Genomic DNA, 25750 nt, shown 5'->3' with positions numbered 1-25750 from the left:
AGACCACCCAGCCCCCTCTAGGCACTCTACCGAACATAAATGAGCTCAGTCAGTCCTCACTGTATTCGGGGTTCACATGGAAGAACTTGATGATGGCGGTCATGTGGACTTCTGGCCTTTTAATCCACCAATCCAAAGGCTGCATGTCTCCTAGAGACAAGTGACAGTCTTGCAGTGACAACAGGAGAAAATGAATGCAAACTCAAGTAGAGTAAGCAACATTATACCACCTTCAACAGTATAGGCAAGAACGTGATGTTCAGCAGTGGTCAGTCTGAGCGTCTGTTGTGTAGCCTTACGACTGGAGGGTAAGAACTGTCTTTGGATATACTGGTGTGACTGAGTGCTGGTGACCTGGTACCATTTTCTGGAAAAGAGGGAATGGTGAGAGGTTAAGCAAAATGACCCCTTTATGTCGTATGTACAATACAGAGCAATGCCACTTAGCAGACGGCCACAGAATACTGTAAGTGTGCTACACCTAGCGGCAAAATTCGCAACTGTTTTTGGGTACTCCCCCCAATTTCTAATTTCTTGTAGTCCTCTAGTCCAAGACGACAAGATATTCTGATGCAGTAGTAATTTTAGTCAGTCAGTCAGTCATTTTCCAACCCGCTATATCCTAACACAGGGTCATGGGGGGGTCTGCTGGAGCCAATCCCAGACAGCACAGGGCGCAAGGCAGGAACAAATCCCAGGCATGGCACCAGCCCACCGCAGGACACACACACACCCACGTGCCAAGCACACACACTAGGGACAATTTAGGATCGCCAATGCACCTAACCTGCATGTCTTTGGATGGTGGGAGGAAACCCACGCAGACACGGGGAGAACATGCAAACTCCACGCAGGGAGGACCCAGGAAGCAAACCCAGGTCTCCTAACTGCGAGGCAGCAGCACTACCACTGCGCCACCATGCCGCCCACTAGTACTTTTAATACTTCTGATATTCCAATAGAATACTAAGAATTTTCTGTGAAAATCCCAGCACTGTTACTAGTGTAGGCCCTTTATGGGTCCTTCCTTTGAGGGACGGATCAAATGGATAGATGGCACAATGAAAGCTGTGGAGCAGTGAGGGACGTTTAGGGTTACACATGCCGGTGTACTAAACTGTGTGTCATGACTTTGATTGAAAGTCTTCTTCAGCAGCTGCTTGTAACACCTCAGCTGTTGGTAGCCATCAGATCTCAGTCTTTCTTTTTCACACCTTAACTGCTCATCTTCCATGAATGTGTTCTTTTAAACTTGAGACTCTAGCCACTTTGTCTTTCAAGAAGCCTGCTAGCTATTTATTTATTTATTTAAATACGTGTTTGTTAATAGATACAATAATTAATAGACCTATCCTGGCTATGCCTAATTAACCCTTTCGGCCCTGGATTTTCTGTTTTTATGGGAAAGATTATTTTTTGAGATATTCTAACTTTGGGGTGTCTAGGAAGCTCAAAAATGAAAAAACAAAAATATATCACTATTATCCAACTAGACATTAAGCCCGTTACAATAATGGGCGCTAGAATAGTAGTGCATAAACATTAGTAGGAACAGTCTATATTAAATGGCAAAGGACCGTCTATTTTCTGTTACAGTAATACTGGCTTGTATGTGGCTGTAATATGCGCCACTGTACTGTGTGCCTTTAATTTTCTCTCACAGTAATACGTCTCTCCAGCAAGTATTTTAATCTGTGCTGGCGCGCAGCTGATTATTGTATGTATGGCGTCTGCCCAGCAACGGATTTTATGTGCGCGAAAATAAATCTACTTTTAAAAGTCATCCTATTGTACTATCATGAAAATTCGGAAAATTTAGGAAAACACTTTACTGGGCCAAGTTTGTTAATCGCAAATCTGACATCCTTAGAGTGAACAACAAACATTAATCCCATAATCCCACCTCTTTGGGGAAGCAGGTCTCCACGTCTCAGTACCCGATTTGATTCTTCGTGCGTTATGTTTTAGGTCTTACCTCATTTACTGAAATTCAATTGGATCGGCCGCGCGATATTTTATAGGTCCCGCCCTCTCTGTCTTGTGTGACACGTCGGGTGGCCTTTGAAGCATCGCACCGTGCCCCGCGCATGCGCACTTCACCAGAAGACACACACACACGGACATATGGACGCACACAGGGATTTTATTAAAGAGGATAGCTGCTAAATACTTCAGTACTACTCTATCCAGCAGGGGGCACTAGCTCCCTGGTTGGAATAAGTTCTTTTGTAATTGCGGCATCTTAAGTAACCTGAACTCTAAATAGATATATTATAAAGAGGCGATATCCCTCACTTAGTGATACAGCGGTAAGAAATCACATATGAGAAAATAACTTTCTTTAATGGCGATTTATGCGGCATAGCAGACGAGGAAGCCCTAGCAAGACTATTGTTGAAGTGGGATCTCGACGTATACAGTCTGCCATTTTTGTCATTGCGCTGGAAGGATTTTCCGGATCAGATGTTATCTCCCATCCATCCGTTGGCTTCAAAGGTGTGCTGGGCAATGCTTTATACTCTTTCTCCATGTGGAGGCCCTTACTTCGGTAAATCATGCCATTCCAAACCAGGAAAAGAGAGGATTCAATTTCATGCTGACTTTAACCCACCAAAATAGTGCACGTTGCCCATTTGTCTTTGTCTGTCTTGTCCTATGCTTGGCCTAGCAGTTCTAAATGCTGAGCCCCTTCGTACTAAATCTGGCATATAGAAAGAAAAGAAAAACAGATTTTAAATATTTGCACCAAGCACAGTGACATTAAACTTATATTCTGATTACACCTACTTGTTTCACTTCGTGTTTTGCCAGTCTCTCCAGTCTGCATTAATAGTAGCACACCCGGTACCAATGGCTGCAAATTACTGTATCTGTGCTTTACAAAAATGGCTGCGCATATATATGTATTAGTAAATGGATGTCAGGGCCAAAAGGGTTCATTTTAAGCCTAATTAACTTTTTTACATCTAAGATGTCTTCCAGGTTTTCCAATGCTGTCTCTGTCCTGATGTCTATATAAGTGCAGAGGACTCTAGTTTCTGTATTCCATCTGGCCAGAAGAAGGGGCCTGAGTTGCCTCAAAAGCTTGCATATTGTAATCTTTTTAGTTTTGCTTAACTTCTCACTACACCCATAATGGCTAACACGGTACAACACCCTAGTACTATAGCTGTGTAACCTAATTTTTTAACTTGTATGATCTCCACTTTCTTTCCCTTTATAATTGCACCCGAACATTTCTTCGAGAAGCAGTTGTTGTGTCCGTATAAATATATACAGTAAGTAGTTATCAGAGCTGCCCCCATGGTGGGGATGGATGTTTACTTCAGCTTGGCCTTTTGCTTCACCTTAAGAGTATTTACTTCTCAGTTTGATGCTGGGCCATCTTATCCAAATATATTTATTTACCATAAGTGCTGTTCTTTAACGTTGTTTTTTTATTTCAATGTAAGAATAGTAGTCGTCAGTCTCCATATGGAAGTTACAGCCAAGTTTTGTTTAGTCTCCAACAAGGGGGCTCCGCCCCCTGCTCGCTTCGCTTGCCTACCCCCGGTGTTTTGAACCCGTGCCCGCTGGTCAGCCGTAGTTTCAGACGCGCGTTGTAGGAGCTTGCGTTGTTTTGAACCCGTGCTTGCCCTGCTTCTGCGGTTTGAGACGCGCGTTGCAGGCGTATATCCGTCAGTTGAGCTCGTTCGGTTTGAACCTGTGCCTGTTTTGCCTCCGCAGTTTCAGACGGTGGATTGGAAGTAAAGAACGCATTGTATAGCAAATCACAAAGATTTATTGGAATATCTCTTTATATACAATATTTGTAGTAAAGATGGTTTGTTGTCCTTGAATGATTTTTCCTTGGTATGGAGTATCTGTAACTTTAACTTTAATGTCAGATGAACGCCGAACTCATGAGAAGGCTACATAAAGTTGTCTATGTCCAAATACGCGCTCAGAGAGGTATAGACGAACTTTGTCCATGGTCTGTGCTTGGGATTTGTTGACTGTCATGGCAAATGCAGGTTTACTGGGAAATTGGCGTCGCCCAAGTGTAAAAGGTAATTCAAGGGCAGAACTTGTAAGGTCAATTCTAGGAGTTAAAACAGTATTGTCAGTATGTGATCCTGTAAGTATTTTTGCTTCAATAACATTGTTTGACATGGTGTTGATGACTAAACGTGTACCGTTGCATAAACCGTGTTTAGTATTAACGTTTTTTAATAGCATGACAATTGTTCCGATTTTAAGGTTAAGATTGTGTTGTGGCAATCCGGCTGGGTTAATAGTGTTCAGATATTGTAAAGGGAAATTAAGATGTTCAGTGTCGTCTGCAGAATCAATTTTGTCAGTACTTAGAAAGAGGCGGCTTTCTCCAGGTAGTAATGCAATGACTTGGTTATTTATGTGATCAACATCAATATTCTTTGGACATAATAGAGCCCGTCGCGTTAACAGTGGTATCTGGTCTATTGTTTTGGAGCTGTGAGCGTAACTCCATTAGTTCTTCCTTGTTTAGCGTTAGTAACATGGATAATGGATTGCAGTTATTGTTAATACTTAGCGTTTTCTGTGGTTGAATTGTTAAAAATGTATGACTGTAATGTGATGATTAAGTTATGCTATATAGTCTTCACGTGTGAGGATGACAAACCTTTAATACGGAGTGTTTGTTTATTCTTATTGCCCATCAGGTGTTATGCCTGTGTCTTGTGTGGTTGCACTGTAAATGTTCTATCACTGTAATGTGATTCAAATATGTTGTGGAGTCCGTATTTGTGTGGTTTCTGTAATATATCGTGTTTTTGCTTGTGGGTTATTAGAGGTGCGTGGGTCATGCATGTGTAGTGTGTTTGCGTACTGTCTGGCGCTTTCCGTACTCCAATTGATTTGTGACCCTTTCTGGACTCCGTAGTCTGTCCCGTTTTGCTTTGGGGTGGCGTATTATGTCGGGTTTGATTTGTGAACCTTTCTGGACTCCGTATTCTGTCCCGTTTTACAGTGGGTTTGGGCGCTGTAATCTCGGGCTTGATGGGTGACACCGTGTGGACTCCGTAGTCTGTCCCGTTTCACTCTGGGTCGTGTGTGTGACTCCTCCTTTTTGTGTGCTATGGGCTTTGTGTGGCGCCTGCGTCTGACTCCTCTTTTTTGTGTGCTATGGGCGCGTTGTCTCATTTCTTATTTCTGTTAGTGGAGGGGGGCTTTGTGTCTCATTTCTTATTTATGTTAGTGTGTGTACTCCGTAGTCTGTCCCGTTTCACTCTGGGGCTTTGTGTGGTGCCTGCGTCTGACTCCTTTTTTTTTTTTGTGTGCTATGGGTGCGTTACATAATTTCTTATGCGTTGCCTCATTTCTTCGTTCTGTTAGTGGAGGGTGGCTTTTCCTGTGGAGGGGGGCTTTGTGTCTCATTTCTTATTTATGTTAGTGTGTGTACTCCGTAGTCTGTCCCGTTTCACTCTGGGGCGTGGGTGTGATTCCTCTTTTTTGTGTGCTATGGGCTTTGTGTGGCGCCTGCGTCTGACTCCTTTTTTTTTGTGTGCTATGGGCATATCCGGTTTACCATTCTCGTTGGAGGGGGGGCTTTGTGTGGCGCCTGCGCACTATGTCTTTTGCGTCCATGGGCAGGTCCCTGCGTCCATATCTGGTTTACCATTCTTGTTTAGTAATATGGATGGGGCAGCAAACAGGGATGGTAACTTTTTTATGGGATAAGAAAAAGAGAGTGGTTCTGTGAGCATTCAAAAAAAAAAAAGTCTCTGGAGAGCATACTTTTTGTATGTTTAATTAAAAAAGATAATTTATAGCATACAGTACATGAAACATTTTATAATATCGTAGGTAAAGCTTACAATACAATTTGCACCTTGAAATAAGGACAATGTCTTTTGGATTAAGGACAAAAGGCAGTATAATAGACATCACAATATTTATTGCTACACAATTTACAGCCATATTCTACTTACTAATATTTAATAAGAAATATATCTATTACTTACTTTCTTTACTAACATTTATTTCCATTTTTACGGCATTGTCTTGACATCCAGTTAGAGTAAACCTGGTTTCCACACAATGCTGTTTCTCCTTCTTGCCATCGTGCGCGACATCCTGAATATCCGCAGTCACTAAACGTCATTTAGCTTGTGAAAGTGAGGTTGATTGTAAAGACCTACACCCCGCAAGCTGTAAGCTGCAGAACTCCTGCATTTCTGCATTGTGTTAAGTCTTTTGTATTTTTTGGCAGATTTTCTTCATGTCCAAAATAAGACCGACTCGTCTTAATGACGATCATTTGAAAATGAGGCCGGCAGTGGACCAGGCCTGTTTACTGAGCACGAGGAGTCATTTGCTGAAGTGTTCTTTAGTGACTTCAGGGATGGTGGAGTGGCTTAACCTTGGTCATCCTCCTCTGGGAATTCGAGCAGCAGCAATATGTACAGGCCAAGATGAAAAGCACAAGGACTGTTGCTGTTTATCAAAAGAAGAGCAGAAAATAATTGAATGGAGGGGCCATATTTAACATCACAAAGTTCAATTGTACAATTTGAAAAAACCACTCGCTCAGTCGGTCTTTATTCTCGGTGAGTGATTATCACGAGGCATTTTACACAGCATACAGCTGTGCTTGAAAGTATGTGATCCCTTTAGAATTTTCTATATTTCTGCATAAATACGACCTAAAACATCATCAGATTTTCACTCAAGTCCTAAAAGTAGATAAAGAGAAACCAGCTAAACAAATGAGACAAAAATATTATACTTGATTATTTATTTATTGAGGAAAATGAATGAATATCACATATTTGTGAGTGACAAAAGTATGTGAACCTTTGCTTTCAGTATCTGGTGTGACCCCCTTTGCAGCAATAACTGAACTAAACGTTTCCGGTAACTGTTGATCAGTCCTGCACACCGGCTTGGAGGAATTTTCGCCCATTCCTCCGTACAGAACAGCTTCAACTCTGGGATGTTGGTGGGTTTCCTCACATTAACTGCTCGCTTCAGGTCCTTCCACAACATTTCGATTGGATTAAGGTCAGGACTTTGACTTGGCCATTCCAAAACATTAACTTTATTGTTCTTTAACCATTCTTTGGTAGAACGACTTGTGTGCTTAGGGTCGTTGTCTTGCTGCATGACCCACCTTCTCGAGATTCAGTTCATGGACAGATGTCCTGATATTTTCCTTTACAATTCTCTGATATAATTCAGAATTCATGGTTCCATCAATGAAGGCAAGCCGTCCTGGCCCAGATGCAGCAAAACGGGTCCAAACCATGATACTGCCACCACCATTTTTCACAGATGGGATGATAAGGTTCTTATGCTGGAATGCAGTGTTTTCCTTTCTCCAAACAGAACACTTTTCATTTAAACCAAAAAGTTCTATTTTGGTCTCATCCGTCCACAAAACATTCTTCCAATAGCCTTCTGGTTTGTCCACGTGATCTTTAGCAAACTGCTGATGAGCAGTAATGTGTTTTTTGGAGAGCAGTGGCTTTCTCATTGCAACCCTGCCATGCACACCATTGTTGTTCAGTGTTCTCCTGATGGTGGACTCATGAACATGAACATTAGCCAATGTGAGAGAGGCCTTCAGTTGCTTAGAAGTTACCCTGGGGTCCTTTGTGACCTCGCCGACTATTACACGCCTTGCTGTTGGAGTGATCTTTGTTGGTCGACCACTCCTGGGGAGGGTAACAATGGTCTTGAATTTCCTCCCATTTGTACACAATCTGTCTGACTGTGGATTGGTGGAGTCCAAACTCTTTAGAGATGGTTTTGTAACCTTTTCCAGCCTGATGAGCATCAACAACTCTTTTTGTGAGGTCCTCAGAAATCTCCTTTGTTTGTGCCATGATACACTTCCACAAACGTGTGTTGTGAAGAGCAGACTTTGATAGATCTGTTCTTTAAATAACACAGGGTGCCCACTCACACCTGATTGTCATCCCATTGATTGAAAACACCGGACTCGAATTTCACCTTCAAACTAACTGCTAATCCTAGAGCTTCACATACTTTTGCCACTCACAAATATGTAATATTCGATCATTTTCCTCAATAAATAAATGACCAAGTATAATATTTTTATCTCATTTGTCTAACTGGTTTCTCTTTATCTACTTTTAGGACTTGAGTGAAAAATCTGATGATGTTTTAGGTCATATTTATGCAGAAATATAGAAAATTCTAAAGGGTTCACAAACTTTCAAGCACAACTGTATAACGTTCAGCAACACATCATAATGACGCTTTATAAAATTGTGCACTCTGAATGGGAGAGTGCGTTTTAAAAATCCCATTTCTTAAGTAGCAATAAAACCACAGCCTGAGTCCTTGGCAGATGTAGTGTAAAAGTTGGCCTGCTGTCCCGGATTTCTTTGTATGGCCTGCCTACAACGGTTGTGCCGTCATGTTTAACAGTTCAGAATCACTTCAGTTTTGGGCAGTGATAGCTCTGTAATGACTTGGGTATAGCCTTTACATCTGTGATATACTTGTAGTCAAAATATTAACCTCGGAAGTCTTGAATTTTGAGTGGTCCCAACCCGAGACCGTGTCTTCTCTGTAAGCCCTATCTAACGTAGTTTTACATCTCTTAAAAATCACATTATATCGCATGGGGTTACATACAGCAGCAGCCTGAGGTGCAACGCGTTGAGCCTTTGATATAGCCAACCTGATGTGGGACATGCAGTGTACGGAGAGACTGTGGAAGAAACCCCCCCCACCCTGAGGAAGACAGGAATAGTTCAATCAATTAGAGCACGGGTGTCAAACTCCAGGCCTGGAGGGCCGCAGTGGCTACAGGATTTCATTCTAACCCTTTTCCTAATCAGTGACCAGTTTTCACTGTGTGACACATAGAGGCGCTGTCGACCCCTTGAACCCTCAAACCAGACGTCAGACACCAGATAAAAGTCCAATGATAATATTTATTATTATAAATAAGTGCACAAAGCACCCTCCTCTCCACAATACTCAATAAATCCACAATAAACAATACTCAATCCTCCACTCCCAGACGCTTAGCCACCCTGCCTCCCAACTCAGCTCATCCGTCTGGGATTTCCCACAGTCCTTTATAGTGTTTCGCCTTCTCGGTCCACGTGACATGGGACATTTCCAGGTCAGATAAAAATCCCTTTTCTTCACCCCGGACGCACGTCATTCCTTGTGTTGCTGTGATTAAGACACACTTCCGGGTTGTGGTGCAAATAACAATCCCTGGGCCTCCCTGCAGCGACTCCTGGCGGCCCCCGTGGTATCCAGCAGGGCTGTGCATCAAAAGTCCAGTGTCCATAATTTCCTGCTGGCATTCGGGGTACCTCCATGCTGCAAGGAGGGCTCCATCTGGTGGACTGGGGGTATTGGCTGGGATAAATAGCCGGCCATATCTCACAACTGCTAATTAACTCCTTTTTCCATTCATTTTCATAGCTTTGTTAGAAGTATTCAGTCCTCTGAATTGATTTGTTTCCTCATTAAATGACAGCCAAACAGAAATGAGATGTGAAACGAGCCAACAGATGACCAGCTTAACCTGGGGCTTCAAACTCCAACCAGTTTCTTAATGAGAAGCCAATGCTTGCTGTTAATTAAACCCGTTTGTTTAATTATTCATTCTGCCACAGCAGACATTTCCAAAACTCACGATTTTATGATTTTTCTTCTAAGAACACCATCAAGATGTTTTGATGACCTGAGAGATCAACCTTACAGAGACCTTCACCTTTCTTTATTTTCAGATATTGTGTGATGGGCACAGGTGAGCTGGTCATGTGGCCGCTTGTTTCGCGTCTCTTTATTGTTTGGCCATTAATTAAGGAAAAAAGAAACGACTAAGGGGCCTGAGTCAAGGTAATTAAAAGAAATAATTTGCAGCAAAAACTGGTCACTAATTAAGAAGATGGTTAGAATGAAAACCTGCAGCCGCTGCGGCCCTCCAGGCCTGGAGTTCGAGACCCCTGAATTAGATTTTTATTCAGTCACACATGAGTACATGGATTCTACATGGCAAGGCAGAAGAGCAAAGTTCCATTTTTCGATTGGCTTTTTGAAGGTTCTCCTCCTTTCCCCTTCCCCTTATTTATCAAAAAAACATAATGTCGTTGACCTAAGCATTTTATTTTATTATGCTAATGGGCCATCTGCTCTTCTTTTTTGTGTGTGTTTGTTTGTTTTTTTTTTTTACTTGTCAGACTCTAAAGAAGGAAAGGTCCACTTTCCTGTGTCAAATAGACGCATTCCTAAAGAAACTGCAAATTGTCCTCGGTCAGCTTACTGCACCCTGTCTTATGAATAACCTGCCGTTAGAGCAAAACGGCTTTGTCGGCTATTAACCCTAAGCTTGCAAGCAGTTCATTTTTCTTTCACAAGACTTAGCATGAGGCGATGATACCTCTGTCACGTCACCCTGCTGTTGCATCATGTTTATAATAGCTTGGTGACAAGTCCTGTTTGTAATGGATCTGATGTCGTCAAACCTTAGGTGACATCACCTCTGCAACTGCTCAAGTATTGCCATGGGTTGAGGTTTTCTTCAAGTAAGTTCGGTATTTTTGTAAAGTGAAGGTACGTGCCCCTCTTATATTGTATCACTTTTAGATCTCAAGCTAGTAAATCCTCTTATTTTCTCTGTAGGATTAGTTTGTTTTTTTTGTATTTTTTTTTTTTTAATCCTGCTGCTTTCTTCAGCAACATTACTTACATGGCTGCTATGCAGTAAAACAGGCTTACCAATGAAAGTGAGGAGAATTAGAAAGGCTGCTATCTCTAATGGATCACTTTGGGGCAGACTCTGAAGCTTCTGTAGTACTTGTTGTCCCATCTTCTTAAATCCTTCTTCCCAAGACATCTTTAGCAACAAAAAAACTGCAAAAACGAAAGAAAGGGATTCATCATAAATGTGTTTGTCACTATAAACATTGGCTTGCCAGAGAGTTGAGTATTTTTGTTATCACACGCACTGTGGAAGGGTGGAATGTCTGAACCCCAGTGTTAGAGAGCCGAGTTCTTCATTAGAGACCATTTCTTGTCTGAGAGAATTTGTGTTGGGTATTTTAGCTGCTGTTGCTTTCTGTTAAGATTATTAGTATTTTATTATTTATTTTCTTGATTTGTTTCTCTTCTATTACTTAGATAGATACTGTATTAATTCCAAGGGGAATTTCACAATTCACATTTACTTTCATGTAATTATGTGACTGTTTGCAGAGGGTGCAGACCTATAAATACCTGGGAGTGCAGCTGGATGATAAACTGGACTGGACTGCCAATACAAGAGAGGACAGAGCCGACTATACTTTCTGAGAAGCCTGGCGTCCTTCAACATCTGCAATAAGATGCTGCAGATGTTCTATCAGACGGTTGTGGCGAGCGTCCTCTTCTACGCGGTGGTGTGCTGGGGAGGCAGCATAAAGAAGAGGGACGCCTCACGCCTGGACAAACTGGTTAGGAAGGCAGGGTCTATTGGAAATGGGATTGTAGATAAGTGTTGTAGAGTTTTGAAATATTCATATCCCACTTTATTAGCTAATAACAAAAGTTGTGAAGTTGAATGGCTGACAGGAAATCTGTGTAGATGATAATATGACTAAAGTGTCCTATGGTCACAACAATTTGTTCTGGTCTTAAAGTAGCACAGTAAGCTTGTTCTGTCCATTTGGCATTTAGCCCAGCAACAAAACTAAAAAAAGAAAACCAAGAAGTGATACAAATATTGCCGAGAACTTAAGCATCCAACCTAAAGTCCCTGGCGAGTTCTCAAAGACAATAAAGTTTTGGCTAAGGCAGAAATGTGGGCATTCGAGTACAGCTTTCAATCCGTTCACAAAGGAAAATGGCATAATAGTTTAGAATCCAAGTTTAACAACGAGGTGTCAGGCTGACGATGATTCAGCGAGAAGTAATTTCACTTTGCGTGTTTTCAGATAGAGGAATTTTGTTGACATCCAGGCACTGAGGTCATCAAGGCAGTTGGTTCACCTTTCTGTAACAGATGCACGTGCAGGAGATATTTTCAGCTAGAGTTGGGTGTCATGAGATCATACTGGCATCAAATATCCCACTGGCACATGTTCAGTAGATGTTCAAAAAAATAATTGAACAAAGTATTGACTCTTGACAGGCACATCACAAGAGTTCTTACTGTATGTAAGTGGAGTGCTGGCTCTGAGGCTAAGGATCTGTGCCAGCAATTGGAAGGTTGCCGGTTTGAATCTCATAAGTGCCAGAAGTGATTCCACTCTGTTGGACCCTTGAGCAAGACCCTTAATCTGCAATTACTCTGTCCTGGGTATGATGTTAACCTGCAAGCAGGTCCTCCTATACTGTTCATCTGAACTAGTGTGGTGCTGACGTATCGCCCATGGCATGGCTACACTCAGGTCCTAATCTGGGATCCTGGTGTGGTTCATTGTGTGTTAAGTGCAGCAACGCGCTATATCAGTGCCCCTCTCTGTCTGCCCCTGTGTCTCTCTTACCGGTAGTTTCTTATGTCATAATTATTATCCATCCATTTTCCAACCCGCTGAATCCGAACACAGGGTCACGGGGGTCTGCTGGAGCCAATCCCAGCCAACACAGGGCACAAGGCAGGAACCAATCCCGGGCAGGGTGCCAACCCACCGCAGGACTCGCACACAAACACACCCACACACCAAGCACAAACTAGGGCCAATTTAGAATCGCCAATCCACCTAACCTGCATGTCTTTGGACTGTGGGAGGAAACTGGTGCGCCCGGAGGAAACCCACGCAGACTCGGGGAGAACATGCAAACTCCACGCAGGGAGGACCCGGGAAGCGAACCCAGGTCCCCAGGTCTCCTAACTGCGAGGCAGCAGCGCTACCACTGCGTCACCGTGCCGCCCTCATAATTATTCTTGAAATAAATGCTATAAACCTTTTGGCCAGCACTCCGTTTCTAGTCTTGCTTCATGCTGCACCTCAGACACACACAAAGACCCTTTTCTGGACTGAATGGTCTCCTCTTGTTTGTTTGTCAAATTTCTTATGTTTTAACATCAAAAAGTGTCTTTCTTCCTGTTTGTTAATCTTTCACATCTGCTATACCCCCCAAGTTTGTGTCAAGCTAGTCTGCATTCTTGTTGACCTAGGCCATAAAATGATTTTTGAATGTTATGCCAACGTGTGAACTTTGAGTGGTAGAATCTTTTTGGAAAGTAGCTGTTCCTAACCCATTTTAACCTCTCTCCAGTTTTTTTGTTATATTAATCCGCATTAAGCTAAACTTTCATAAAAATATGAAATGTGATATCTCTGCGAATATCGGCAGAGTTTCTTTACAGCCTTTGTCGATTTTCGCAAAGCGTTCGACTCAGTTGATCGAGCTATGGCCCTGTGGGACATCCTGAAGGTTCGCAGGATCCCCTTGAGGTTGCGGGATATCATGGCCGGCCTGTCCACTGTTACTGGGAGTGCTGTGCAGAGTGGACGCAGGACCTCTGTGTTTCTCCCAGTTGATTCTGGGGTTCGTCAGGGGTGTGTTCTGCTCCTACTCTGTTCATTGCTTGTATGGACTGGGTGTTGGGCAGAGTGGTGGGGTCCAGCAGCTGTGGGGCATCTGTGGGTGAAGAAAGATTCACAGATCTTTGCTGACGATGCTGTGATCTTCACAGAGTCAATGGAGGCTCTGATCGGGGCACTCGAGAGACTGAGCGAGGGGTCTGAGTGTCTGGGCTTGTGAGGGTCCTGATAAAAACCAGAGCTAGGCCCTTAATGACATCATGGGCACGGCCATCAGCAGTGTGTCTGTCTGCGGAGAGAGTGTCGACCTCCTCAAGAGGTTTACTTACCTTGGCAGTGACATTCACGTCTCTGGTGACTCTTCCTGTGAAATCAGTAGACGGATTGGGAGAGAATGTGGGGTCATTAGTTCACTGGAAAAGGGGTGTGTGGCGCTCCCGATATCTATGCAAAAGGACGAAGGTCCAAGTCTTTAGTGTCCTGGTGCTTCCTGTCTTGCTATATGGTTGTGAGACATGGAGGCTATCCAGTGACCTGAGACGAAGACTGGACTCCTTTGGTACTGTGTCTCTCCGGAAAATCCTTGGGTATCGTTGGTTTGACTTTGTGTCGAATGAGTGGTTGCTCATGGAGTCCCAAATGAGGCACATGACCTACATTGTGAGGGAGCGTCGGTTACGGCACTACGGCCATGTGGCGCGTTTCCCCGAGGGTGATCCAGCTCATAAGATCCTCATTGTTGGGGACCCAAGTGGCTGGACCAGGCCAAGGGGTCACCCACATAACACCTGACTGTGGCAGACAGAAGGTCATTTCTGGAGGGTAAGACTAGACTGTGTGTCTGCCTGGGGGGTTGCCAACCGGGATCCCAAGCTGTTTCGACGTGTAGTGGGTGCAGCAACGCACTGTACCAGTGCATGCTTCTCATCTTGACTTGACTTGATATATCAGTTTTTACATTTTTTTTTTTTTTTAATAAATGTGCACAAATTTCTGAAATCCTGTTTTCATTTTTTCAGGGTTTTAAGTGTTGCTTGTTGTGGGTGGGGGCGGGGGGGGGGATGAATTTAAATGATTTTATTAGAAGGCTGCAACATAACAAAATCAGAAAAAAGTGAAGGTGTCAGAATACTTTCTGAATCCACTGTAAATGTCATTAATGAAGTGCCAGTGTTTAAAACCTTTTATGTTGTGCTCTTGGGAAAGCGAGCAAGAATTTGAATTGGAGTTGTGGTGCGGAGGTGCTGTAACTCGCAGTAAACTGTGGCTGGACATTCCTTTCTGTGGGCAGGGCTGCTGCTCTCAATGTCTTCTGAGAAAACACAAACATGTGATATAAAGTGGAAATGGAAATAACTGAGGGCTATAATGCTGCAGTGCAAGGGTGACCATTCTGAGTAAATACCCAGTAATGCTTGAGAGAAGCAGCCAAATAAAAATCAGTACGGCTGTTAAAGAAATTTTAGAAAAAACAGCGCAGTCTGAGCGGTGAAAAAATCTCCAGAGGTTTGTCTCCAGCTTACTAGGAGCTTGTGGTTAAAGTGCAGCCATTCTCTTAAGTATAGTACAGAATTGGAAATTATTCTATAATTGGGTACAAATGTGCCCCCTAAAATTTACATCGTTATTTATGTTTGTAACTCCCTTTGTGGAGTGCTTGTTCATTTATGTAGTTATTTTTCTACAGTTGAAAACGTGCTGTCTTGATCACGGAGGACTGCAAATTGGCCTAGTGCAGATGTGCTGTCTGGTGAAAAGCAATAAATTAATTAAAAAAAGAGAAATGAAGTACAGTAGAACCTCTGGTCACGAACATTTCCGAACACGTACAAATCGGATTACAATCGAAAAGTTTGCCAAAATTTTGCATCTGTTCACGACCACACGCTCTGGTGGCGAACAAAAACACTGGCGGCCAGTTTCCCTACGCGCCAATGATTTCCCATTCTCCGTGTCCCATTTTCTTTTGTTTGTGTATAAAGGGCCTAACAAAGCAGCTGACGTCACAAAAGGAGTTACAGTGTTAACCAAGCAGAGGCCTCACGTGCTGAAAGAGGTGGAAAAACTGTTGCTAGTGTGGCTGAACGAGAAGCAACTTGCAGGGGAGAATAGCGTAAGTGAGGCGATCGCATGCGCGAAAGCCAGGAAGATTCATGGCGATTTGCTGGAAAAAAATCCTCCTCCAAGTGGCGAGGGTGAGGAATTTAAAGCCAGTAGATAGATAGATAGATAGATACTTTATCTATCTACTGGCTTTATGTAGAGGATGGTTTGAAACATTTTGCAAGAGAAGTGGCATTTAATTTTTTTTCCCTGGGCTTAAAAATCATATATATAAAAAAATAAAAAAAAGTGTTTACAGCAAGCAGTTCATGAGGGTGTAGCGCCAACTCTTGCAATGTTCATTTTCTCTGTTCAAGGTTTTCTCAGTGTTTTTCAATGTTTTTACATTTAGTTTACTATTACACTGTACATTCTATGGTATAATTAACTATTATATATATATATATATAATATAATTACATACAGTTCGTATGGTCTGGAACAGATTAATTTTATTTACATACAATCTTATGGGAAAATTACGTTCGGGTCGCGTCCAGAGTTTTGGAACGAATTACGGTTGTGACCAGAGGTACCACTGTACTAAGTTTTTATGTACGCTTTTTGTCTTTTTCATTTCAGTATTGTAATAGCTGGTGGATGCATCACGCTCTGACATAACATTTAAGATTACGTATATACTTTATTAATCACTATGAGGAAAATTCAAATGCACACTGCAACAAAAACATTTAAGTCAACTTTTCTGTATTTTAAAAAAACAATATGAGACAATAGAATCTTTCTCTATAATACGCTACAGTGGCTGTCCGTCTGTCTGTCCAGGAGTTTAAATCACCTGTAGCTTGCACACCATTTGACGTATTGACCTGAAATTTGATACACATATACTACGTGACGTCTGCTATCCTCTTTCGGGGTGATGACTTTTATTACTCCGTGTTTTTTTTTTTTTTTTTATTTTATAGTAGAATCAACTCTCGGCAGTGGGTGGCTGTGTGGCGCATGCGTACGGGCGCCATTCTCATCCCTACCACCTTCGCCGTTACTTCCCCTGCCTCTTTGTATCTTAAGTCATTCTTGAGGCAGATTGAAGACTTAAGTGCCAGCCTAACTGAAAAATTAAGGAAAACATACTAAGGAATTGCAACACAAACACTGACTTAATCAGTTTTAACGCAAAAAGATGCCGACGACAGAAGAAAAGAAGCGGGCTGCTAGGATGGAGAAAAGAAGAGCCGCTCAGGAAACAACAAGCACATCAACCTATGAGCAAACGAATGCTAAACGTACAGAGAAAGAGAGAGGATGTAAACTAGGAACGCTCAAGTCAAGTGTCTTCACCACACGTTATCGAGCAGTGTGCCATTACTGGTAAACATTTAATACAATAAGCATTATGCTTAAAAAATAACAAGCTAAAGTTTGTGCTATTTTCCTATGGTTTGTGGCCGGAGTGCAGGATGGGACATCAGGAGGAAGCGTTAAAGTAGCAGAAAAGATTCCTAGAGGTGCTTCCTATTACACCACGAAGGTATGATGAGCCTGTGGCTAAAAGTACTCCAAGAAAGCGCCCCCTGCGCAGAACTGCTGATGATGGCATCCGATTTTGACACCAGAACAGCCTCTCGAGCGTCCACAGCCGGTCCTGTGATGGAGATGACTTTACTGATAAGTCTTTTTTTTTTATTCAGGTGTTTTGCATCACCTGAACTCAACTCAACCCCATCATCCAGTGTGAGTAGTCGCTTGCCCGGCATTAAAACATCTTAACCAAAATGGCCTCAATTAAGTTTGGGAAAGTGAAGTTAAAATTACAGTTAATTCTTGGAATGAGAAAACAAAGAAAATGTAGACTTGTACCAAAATGGTAAACTATATAAGCTCAGGAATTAGGTTTGTGACGTTTATATTGTTTTGCCTTCTTTTTGATGATTTCCTTTAAAATCTGAACTCCTTGATTATACAACAGAAACCATTTTTGAGTCTGTACCCCCCCCACATCAACCCCTCCCCACCCAGTACAGAGAGTTGTATGTTTGGTAAAGTAATTTCAGATTCACCTAATAGATTTGTGTCATTTGTGCAACAAATCTGCAAAACCAGCACAAAGAAGGCCTTTAATCTGCAGACAACTGAGAAAACAATCCCAAACTTGGCTTCTTCAGGTAAGGGGTAAGCGGATAGATTTGACCTGGGGAGCCACACAAACCAGTACGAGATTGACTATAGCAATCCCAGTGGCCTAGGTGTGATAACGGTTGCTTAATTAGACCAAAGTTCGGTAGAATGAAGCCATTATGTGTTCCTCTGTGAATTCCTCTCTCTTCCTGTATGTTGCTACTTTGCATTTCGTGGTCTTTGGAGTGTCTAGCGATGTATAAAACCGCTGTCTACAATTACAAGTTATTAAAGTGGTAGGCCCCGCCAGCCCATAGCTCTTCTATTTCGAGCACTTGGACTGGGTGTGCCCGCCACTCTGGCGTGTGTCCTCAGATTAGTACTTTTAAATTAGATGCTTCATATGACAACTGTTGAAATCTGTTCGGTTTTAAACTTAATTAGAGGTGTGCGTGTTTTACAGCCTGTGTGGATTTGTACAATCTTGACAGCCTCCTGTTAACTGTAGGAAATATTTTGTTTGACTCTTCTTCTCATCATTTAATTTATACTGGATTGTTTTTTTCCACCTCTGACACTCTTGCAGAGTCTTTAATACCCGTCCGTCTCCTCGTCTATCCACATTTTAAAAATGTATCCCTTTTTTTCAGGGTTTTCTTGTCATTGCTGAATGTTTAGTAATCTCTGTAGAAAAGAGTCTTGATTATTGGCTAGACATTCACAAGATGTCCGGTTTGTCTAGTTCTGCATTCAGAATGTTCCTGTGTAGATTGTACTTTGCGTTTTGGAAGTGGCAATGTGTTGATTAGCATGTGCAACTAAGAATTTCTCTGTACTCTGTACATGTGACCAGGGCTGTGGAGTCGGAGACAATTTTGGGTACCTGGAGTCAGCAAAAATGTACGGACTCCTAATAAATTTAAATTGTAATGAAAAAAAAAATACAGCAAGTTCAAATGTCCCATTTCACAAACAGTAGTCCTAATGAAGTACTTCTCTGATGTAAGAATAAAGCCCAGCGCATAGTTGTGTTACTACTAGTGTGACATTCAGCTGAGCTATTATACAACCTGACATTCACATATTGTAATCTGGATTACATTACAAAAAGTGTTTTCATTTTATTTCAGATGTATTGTGTTTAACAAGTTCATGTGAGTGTAAAGAAGTGTAATGATGTAGGTGGAGGTGTGTGCTGTGGCCTGATGGGTGTTCAAGGGTTTAAACTGGCCAATACGGCAGAGAGTCGGCTTCCTAGCCAGTAGTTCTGTGGTTACATGACGTGTATGTTGCCTTCCTTCAATCAACATGGAAAATACATTAGCATATTAAATACAGAGGAGTCGGAGGTACCGGAAACCAAGGAGTCAGAGTCGAAGGATTTATCTACCGACTCCACAGCCCTGAATGTGACAAAACTGACCCTGTAAAACTGTGTTAGAAATATAACTAAGGTGCAAGTTGCTTTTTAAAATCCTTGATCTCCAGGCTGTTTTGCAGATGATTTTGTCATTTGATGACCTGTGCGGTATTCTCATTCCAGCACTCTTTGAAGATGCAAACTAGCTTGTTTTAATCGGGGAATATTCTAGATTTACCCTACTGCTCCCAAACTCTATTCCACCATCCTCTCTGTTTTGAGTCCCTATAATGCTTATTCTCCAAAACCTCAGTCATGTCTTCTGTGGCCTCCCTCTGACAATTATCACAACTCTGATAGCTGAACTCATTCAGGGGTTGGCAACCTTTCAGCGGTGTCATGCCGAACCTATGTTACAATGTTATTCCGCGCTCCGACATAATTGTACCAATTTTGTTATATATACATGGTAGTATAAAAATTGGTCCGGTTATAATGGGCTTCAGAAGTATATTCTTTTGAAGCCCATTATAACCAGATCTTATATTATTGGTCGTTCAATATTTTAAAATGCATCGAATCATACATGAAAAGAATGTTTGTTTTTTTTATAACTTAATTCGGTGGCTTTATTTTTGATTCCACTTATTTCACTAAATAATGGACTTAAAGCCAGAAACATTCCTTTTTTATAGCTTCACTTTTCTCATCAGAATTTTTAAACGTGGACTGATGTTTAGTTTGATAATGTCTTTGTACACTTGACGTACGACACACGACACTTTCACAGCATAACGCACACATTTTAACGTACCACGGCCTGCACTGAACACATGGTTTCCATTTACATGCGAGTCGCATACGCAAAACCGTAAGTGAGGGTGCGAACGTGTGCGCTGTAATTGAAATATATATTTTTGTACTATATTTCAATTCAGTCAGAGTGCCATTGAAAATCGCTCTGCGTGCTGTAGGTTGCCAACCCCTGGGATAATGGAGTGGTCTACCCTCGACTTTCTCGTATGCTCCGATATGAGGAAGGATATTTGTGTAGTAAACCGCAAGACAAGGATTATATTTTTATATTATGTACATTAAAGAACCATCAACAACAAATCAAATCAACAATATATTGAACAATTACTATAAAAATAATGTTGAATAAATCAGACTCTGCAGCTGCATGTATAAAGTTAACAGAAATAGCCCAAAAGTTGATAGAAATCTATGTTTTGTACCTAATACTTGTATGCAAAATTTGGTTGAGCGAAATGAAAGCGAACTCAAGTTATCTTGTTTACACCCACATGGACACAGATGTAATTCCAAAAATTGTATTTTTTGGATCTCGGTCAGGTCTAAAATGTCGAGATTCATCAAAATCTCGAATTGGAATTTTTTGGAGGATTCCAATACTTTCCCTGTACTTTGTATACGAGAAAGTCAGGGAGATCTAAAAAGTTGAGATTCATTGAACTCTCGACATCGAATCTTTGGACGATTATAATACTTCGTATACGAGAAAGTAAAAAGAAAACTTGCATCATTTTCAATGTAGCTATCTAACAAAAAAAAAAAGTGACAAGACCACTTTAGTCCACCAGAGGTCACTCCAAGACATGGCGTAAAAGTTGAACTAACACCATTTTTATGTTGCTGCCAAAAAACCCTTCACTGATTAGCTGGGATGCCTGCATGGTGCATCCGGCCGAGTATCCAGAGACGCACGGTTAACTGATTGGCAGCTCTGAGCTGCTCTGGGAAGAGTGTTTGCATGGGGGATTTGGGGGGGTGCATTGATTTTTCTGTCCGTATAACATTCTAGTGTTTATATTGGGTAAAACTTTTAGCTTGTTGCACAGATGGCTTACGAAATACTCTGCACGCTTAGATTAACTTTGTGCTCTTTGAGCTTCCCTCCTGATAAACGTTACACAACAAGACAGTGCTGGAAAGGGACCGTCAAGAAATAATGCGAGTTAATGCAGCGTAGACATTTTGATTAAGGAAAAAAACTACTCTGCAAACCTTAAAATCTGTCAGTCCTGATAGTGTTTTGTTTTTGTTTGTTTGTTTTTTTTAAAGTTGCCATCACCATGCTGTTACTTTGTTTTCTAATTTAAAGATCCTTATCCTGTAAAAGTTGCGGTGACCGACTTTATTTTTATCTACCAGCTTGAAACTGTTGTGCAGAAGCATTTGCTGTCTTGCGAGAGATCCCAGTCATAAGAGAGTTCAACATACGGCTACCTCTGCTACATTCGGCTTTGAAATGACACCACATAGAGCACTGCTCTAAATGTCTGTTTCTCGCTCTTTAACATCATGACAATTCACAAGAGAAGATGTTCTTGTCAAATTTAGGTTTTTGCCGTCTTACCTGGCTGTGTTGTGTGGCAGGGGGGCTTTGTTTTCCCTGCTCGCTTTTCCTTCTTTCTTCCAAAGTCACATTTGCTCCCCTTCTCTAGCCCCCTTCTCCTGGAGTGTCTCTCCCTCGGCCAGCTGCTCCCTTCTTTGGCTGCCTTTGCTTCTGGTCGCTGTGGAGACTCAAAGTTTCCTTGTAAAGAAAAGGGGGGAGGGAGGACGGACTGGTCTGCTGCCAGATGACTGAGAAAACGGCTTCATTCTCCTAAGTGGCCTATCACGGCCGTGCGTCTCCACCGCTAGTCAGCTATTTATCAGCTTTTGTATGTAAATGCTTTGAATCTACTGGATAAAAACAACTTTCCTCTTTCATTTCCCATCTATTAGAATTTTGGCCCTTCTGTCCAGCTTTGCATGGGATTTTTATACATTTGAGAAGTGAGTTTTAAAATAAGTTAACAGCTTAAGCAGCTGACATTGAAGCAGCCAATTAAGATACCGTCTGGAAGTAGTTTGAGGTTTTCAGCTACGGATGTTTGTGTTTTTTTTTTTTAATTACTAATGTAATTTTTTTTTTTTTTTTTGCTCCCCTGCTACTAATATAATCGGTTATTTTGCAAGATCGGATTATGATAACGACTGCACAGAGTCAAGATAGTTAGTACTCTGGCCTCGCTACTGCAAGAACCCGCATTCAGTTCCCAACCTGATCGCTGCTGGCCCCATTTTGTGCTACACTATGCATGCGTGGGTTTCCCAAACGTCCAACAGCCTCTTTACAAATCCCAAAGACAGGCGTGTTGGGTGAATCGGCTACTATATGTTAGTTTGGTATGAATGTGCGTGGGTGTGTGCGGACAGGAACGTTCCTGCGTTGAGCCCCCTTGCTCCCCAGGACACCACAATGGAAAATTTTTGAGTCTGTAAAAGATGACTTACCCCTTGGGACAATTTTTATATTTCTTAACAGTACTTATTTCTATCTGTCTGTCACACTGCCTCTCAAACAGGTGATTGGTTGAATACAAATAACTATAGGACAGTGATGGAAAAGAAAAACTTAGGAAAAGCCTGAGCCTCCCATCTTAAGAATAAGTATATTAGTGAGTAGTCGGCATGGTATCAGATGGAGAAAGCCGTGTATAGCAGGTCTTTTAATGCTTGAAATCTAGGAGTTGGCAACAAAAGGAAACAATTAGGGGTATATCCTTATTTATATATACTAGGGGCTTCGCTCGCCAACCCCCGGCCTGCACTACGCACCAGCCACTTCACATCTCTGCCGTTCGCGTATGTGGATTTCACGTTTCGTTCTACTTTGTCGCTTGGAGCTGAGAGCGCAGGAACTGTGTCTTGACACTAGCATTCACACGAATGAGAAGTGAGTGGACCGTGGGCACGCCAGCCACTTCGCATCTCTGCCACTCGTGTATGTGGATTTCACTTTTCGTTCTACTTTGTCTTCTACTCTTTGTCGCTTGGAGCTGAGAGTGCAGGAACTGTGTCTGACAATAGCATTCACACGAATGAGAAGCGAGTGGACCGTAGGCCGTGGTTGTCAATGTTTGAGAGGAGGGCAGGACTTTGTCAAAATCTCTTGGCAAAAAGTCTCGTCTCGCGGGACTTGAAATTCTCTCCGAGAAAGTCTCGTCCCAGGATTTCCTTTTATAATAGAGACCAGTAATGATAACATGCAGTGAACACACTTGACTTGACCATTCCTAGTTTTCCTCCTCTTTCTCTGTACGTTTAGCATTCGTTTGCTCAGAGGTTGATGCACTTGCTGTTTCCTGAGCAGCTCTTCTTTTCTCCACCCTAGCGGCCCGCTTCTTCTCTTCTTTTTTCGGCATCTTTTTGCATTAAAACTGATTTAAGTCAGTGTTTGTGTTGCAATTACTTAGTATGTTTTCCTTAATTTTTCACTTAAGTCTTCAATCTGCCTCGAGAATGATTTAAGATATAAAGAGGTAGGGGAAGTGACGGCAAAGGTGGTAGGGAATGAGAACGGCGCCCATACGCATGCGCCACACGGCCACCCTGCTGGCCACTGCTGAAAGTTGTATTCTACAATAAAATAAAATTTAAAAATATATGAAGAGGAATAACCTTGAAGGTCAATCATCGCCCCCAAAAGTGGACAGTAGACGTCATGTAGTATATGTGTACCAAATTTCAGGTCAATAGTTCAAACAGTTTGTGAGCTACAGGTGATTTAAAATCCTGGACAGACAAACGGACAGCCACTGTAGCGTATTATATAAGAAGATGTAATATATATAACATTATATTATATAAAAGAATGTTTTTGGTAAGGTCCCAGGCTTTGTATCAACCTGAAAGAAGAGGGAATTCAAGGAGTAGTGTGAAGATGCCCACAGAATTAGCTAAAATGCAGGAAGCAGAGGGTTATGGTAAGAAAAACCTTAATAGAATTAGCTGATGTTACATATGGTGACCCTTAGACGTCAGTGCTAGGTAGAATGTGAATGTGAGATAATTGAAAATCAGTCGATTCATCGCAGAGGGACTTGGGCAGAATATGGCTTGGCAAGATTTTTATGGCAGATGAAATTTAGTGTAAGTAAATGAAGGAAGTAAAAATGTTAGATTTCAATACACTGTGGTTGGGCAATAAATCTTATTAGACAGAGCTGGGACTTGTAGTGGGCTCACCACTTTCTAGATCCAGAAAGTGTACAGAAGCAATTTAGAAGGATAACAGAACATGCAAATCAAAGCAAGTTTTACTTAACCTTTATAACACACTAGTCAGGCCTCATAGTCCTGTCAGAGTCGACTCCACACCGAGCACCATTCCATCAGATCTCAAACCTCTTGCTTTAGCGCAAAGAGCAGAGCACTGAGCTAAACCAGGGGGCTAAATTAAAACTTAATGCCCATAATCTGCAGCGTCTCGCTTCTTTGTTGCTGCAATTGGGCACCTTGGAAACCTATTAATTATTCAATTAGGTGTCAGGAAGGAAAAGGCCAGCATTGTTAAAAGAACCGGTGTGTGTTGTACATGTGATTCCTATTCATTACCTCTGTTCACAATGGCTTGCTTATTTTTCTGTGACAGTAACCTTGTGGAGTCCCAAGTGGGCATCGCCTACTAAAAGTTCTTCATCCTTGGAAATCCATGGTGGGTCATTCTCAATGTTGGTCAGCTTTTATATTGGGCAGTAGGTAGTGCAGAAACACTCAGAGAGGCGTCCCACCCAAACGCAGGCCGCATGGAGAGCAGCGTTTTTGTTTTTTGTTTTTTTTCTTCAGAGACAGCCAGCCAGTGCAGGTTTTGTTTAATATGTAGTAGAATAATGTGTGCACATTAGTGGTGCGTGGTATACATCTACTGGTACCGCGATACCAATTTTTTAAAGGGGTACTATCCAAGCGTTATGGTAATCTTGGAACTAGAAGTAAATAAACTCAGAGGGCAGCCTTGCTCCCCTTTAGAATGGCTGCTGAAAATGGGGCTTTGCAGTCCTGTGTGAATAATAAATTAAAAATTGGTCATGTCGAGTAGTATTAGCCATTTGACTGGCATTCTATTCTATTCGGTCCTGTTCAGCCTATATACATCGGACTTCCAATTCAACTCGGAGTCCTGCCACGTGCAAAAGTTCGTTGACGACACTGCTATTGTGGGCTGCATCAGGAGTGGGCAGGAGGAGGAGTATGGGGACCTAATCAAGGACTTTGTTAGATGGTGCGACTCAAACCACCTACACCTGAACACCAGCAAAACCAAGGAACTGGTGGTGGATTTTAGGAGGACCAGACCCCTCATGGACTCTGTGATCATCAGAGGTGACTGTGTGCAGATGGTGCAGACCTATAAATACCTGGGAGTGCAGCTGGATGATAAACTGGACTGGACTTGCAATACAAGAGAGGACAGAGCCGACTATACTTCCGTAAAAGGCTGGCGTCCTTCAACATCTGCAATAAGATGCTGCAGATGTTCTATCAGACGGTTGTGGTGAGCGCCCTCTTCTATGCGGTGGTGTGCTGGGGAGCCAGCATAAAGAAGGACGCCTCACACCTGGACAAACTGGTGAGGAAGGCAGGCTCTATTGTAGGCATGGAGCTGGACAGTTTGACATCCGTGGCAGAGCGACGGGCGCTGAGCAGACTCCTGTCAATCATGGAGAATCCACTGAACAGGATCATCTCCAGACAGAGGAGCAGCTTCAGCGACAGACTATTGTCACCATCCTGCTCCACTGACAGACTGAGGAGATCGTTCCTCCCCCACACTATATGGTAAACATTAACATTATACAAAGTTATTGTCTGTTATACCTGCATTATTATCTGTCTTTAATTTAATACTAGCCGACACCTGCCGTAGCATACG

The 25750-nt window shown here is 42.2% G+C and overlaps 1 protein-coding gene and 1 long non-coding RNA gene across 4 annotated transcripts in view; one reads left to right on the top strand and one right to left on the bottom strand.

The window, feature by feature from the left end:
- recql5 (RecQ helicase-like 5) overlaps positions 1-25750 on the top strand; it is a 99696-nt gene that overhangs the window by 25274 nt on the left and 48672 nt on the right. The gene's annotated exons all lie outside the window — the stretch shown is intronic.
- On the bottom strand, positions 5755-21711 carry LOC114665296 (uncharacterized). The gene is made up of 3 exons (XR_003718385.2): positions 21407-21711; positions 10732-10866; positions 5755-6456 (listed from the first exon to the last, which is right to left on the bottom strand). It is a non-coding gene; the product is annotated as an uncharacterized LOC114665296 (long non-coding RNA).

The sequence above is a fragment of the Erpetoichthys calabaricus genome, chromosome 14 (genome assembly GCF_900747795.2).
Source record: "Erpetoichthys calabaricus chromosome 14, fErpCal1.3, whole genome shotgun sequence".
Classification (NCBI taxonomy): domain Eukaryota; kingdom Metazoa; phylum Chordata; class Cladistia; order Polypteriformes; family Polypteridae; genus Erpetoichthys; species Erpetoichthys calabaricus.
The sequence above is the reverse complement of the archived record's forward strand: the minus strand, read 5'-3'. Positions and strand labels throughout refer to the sequence as shown.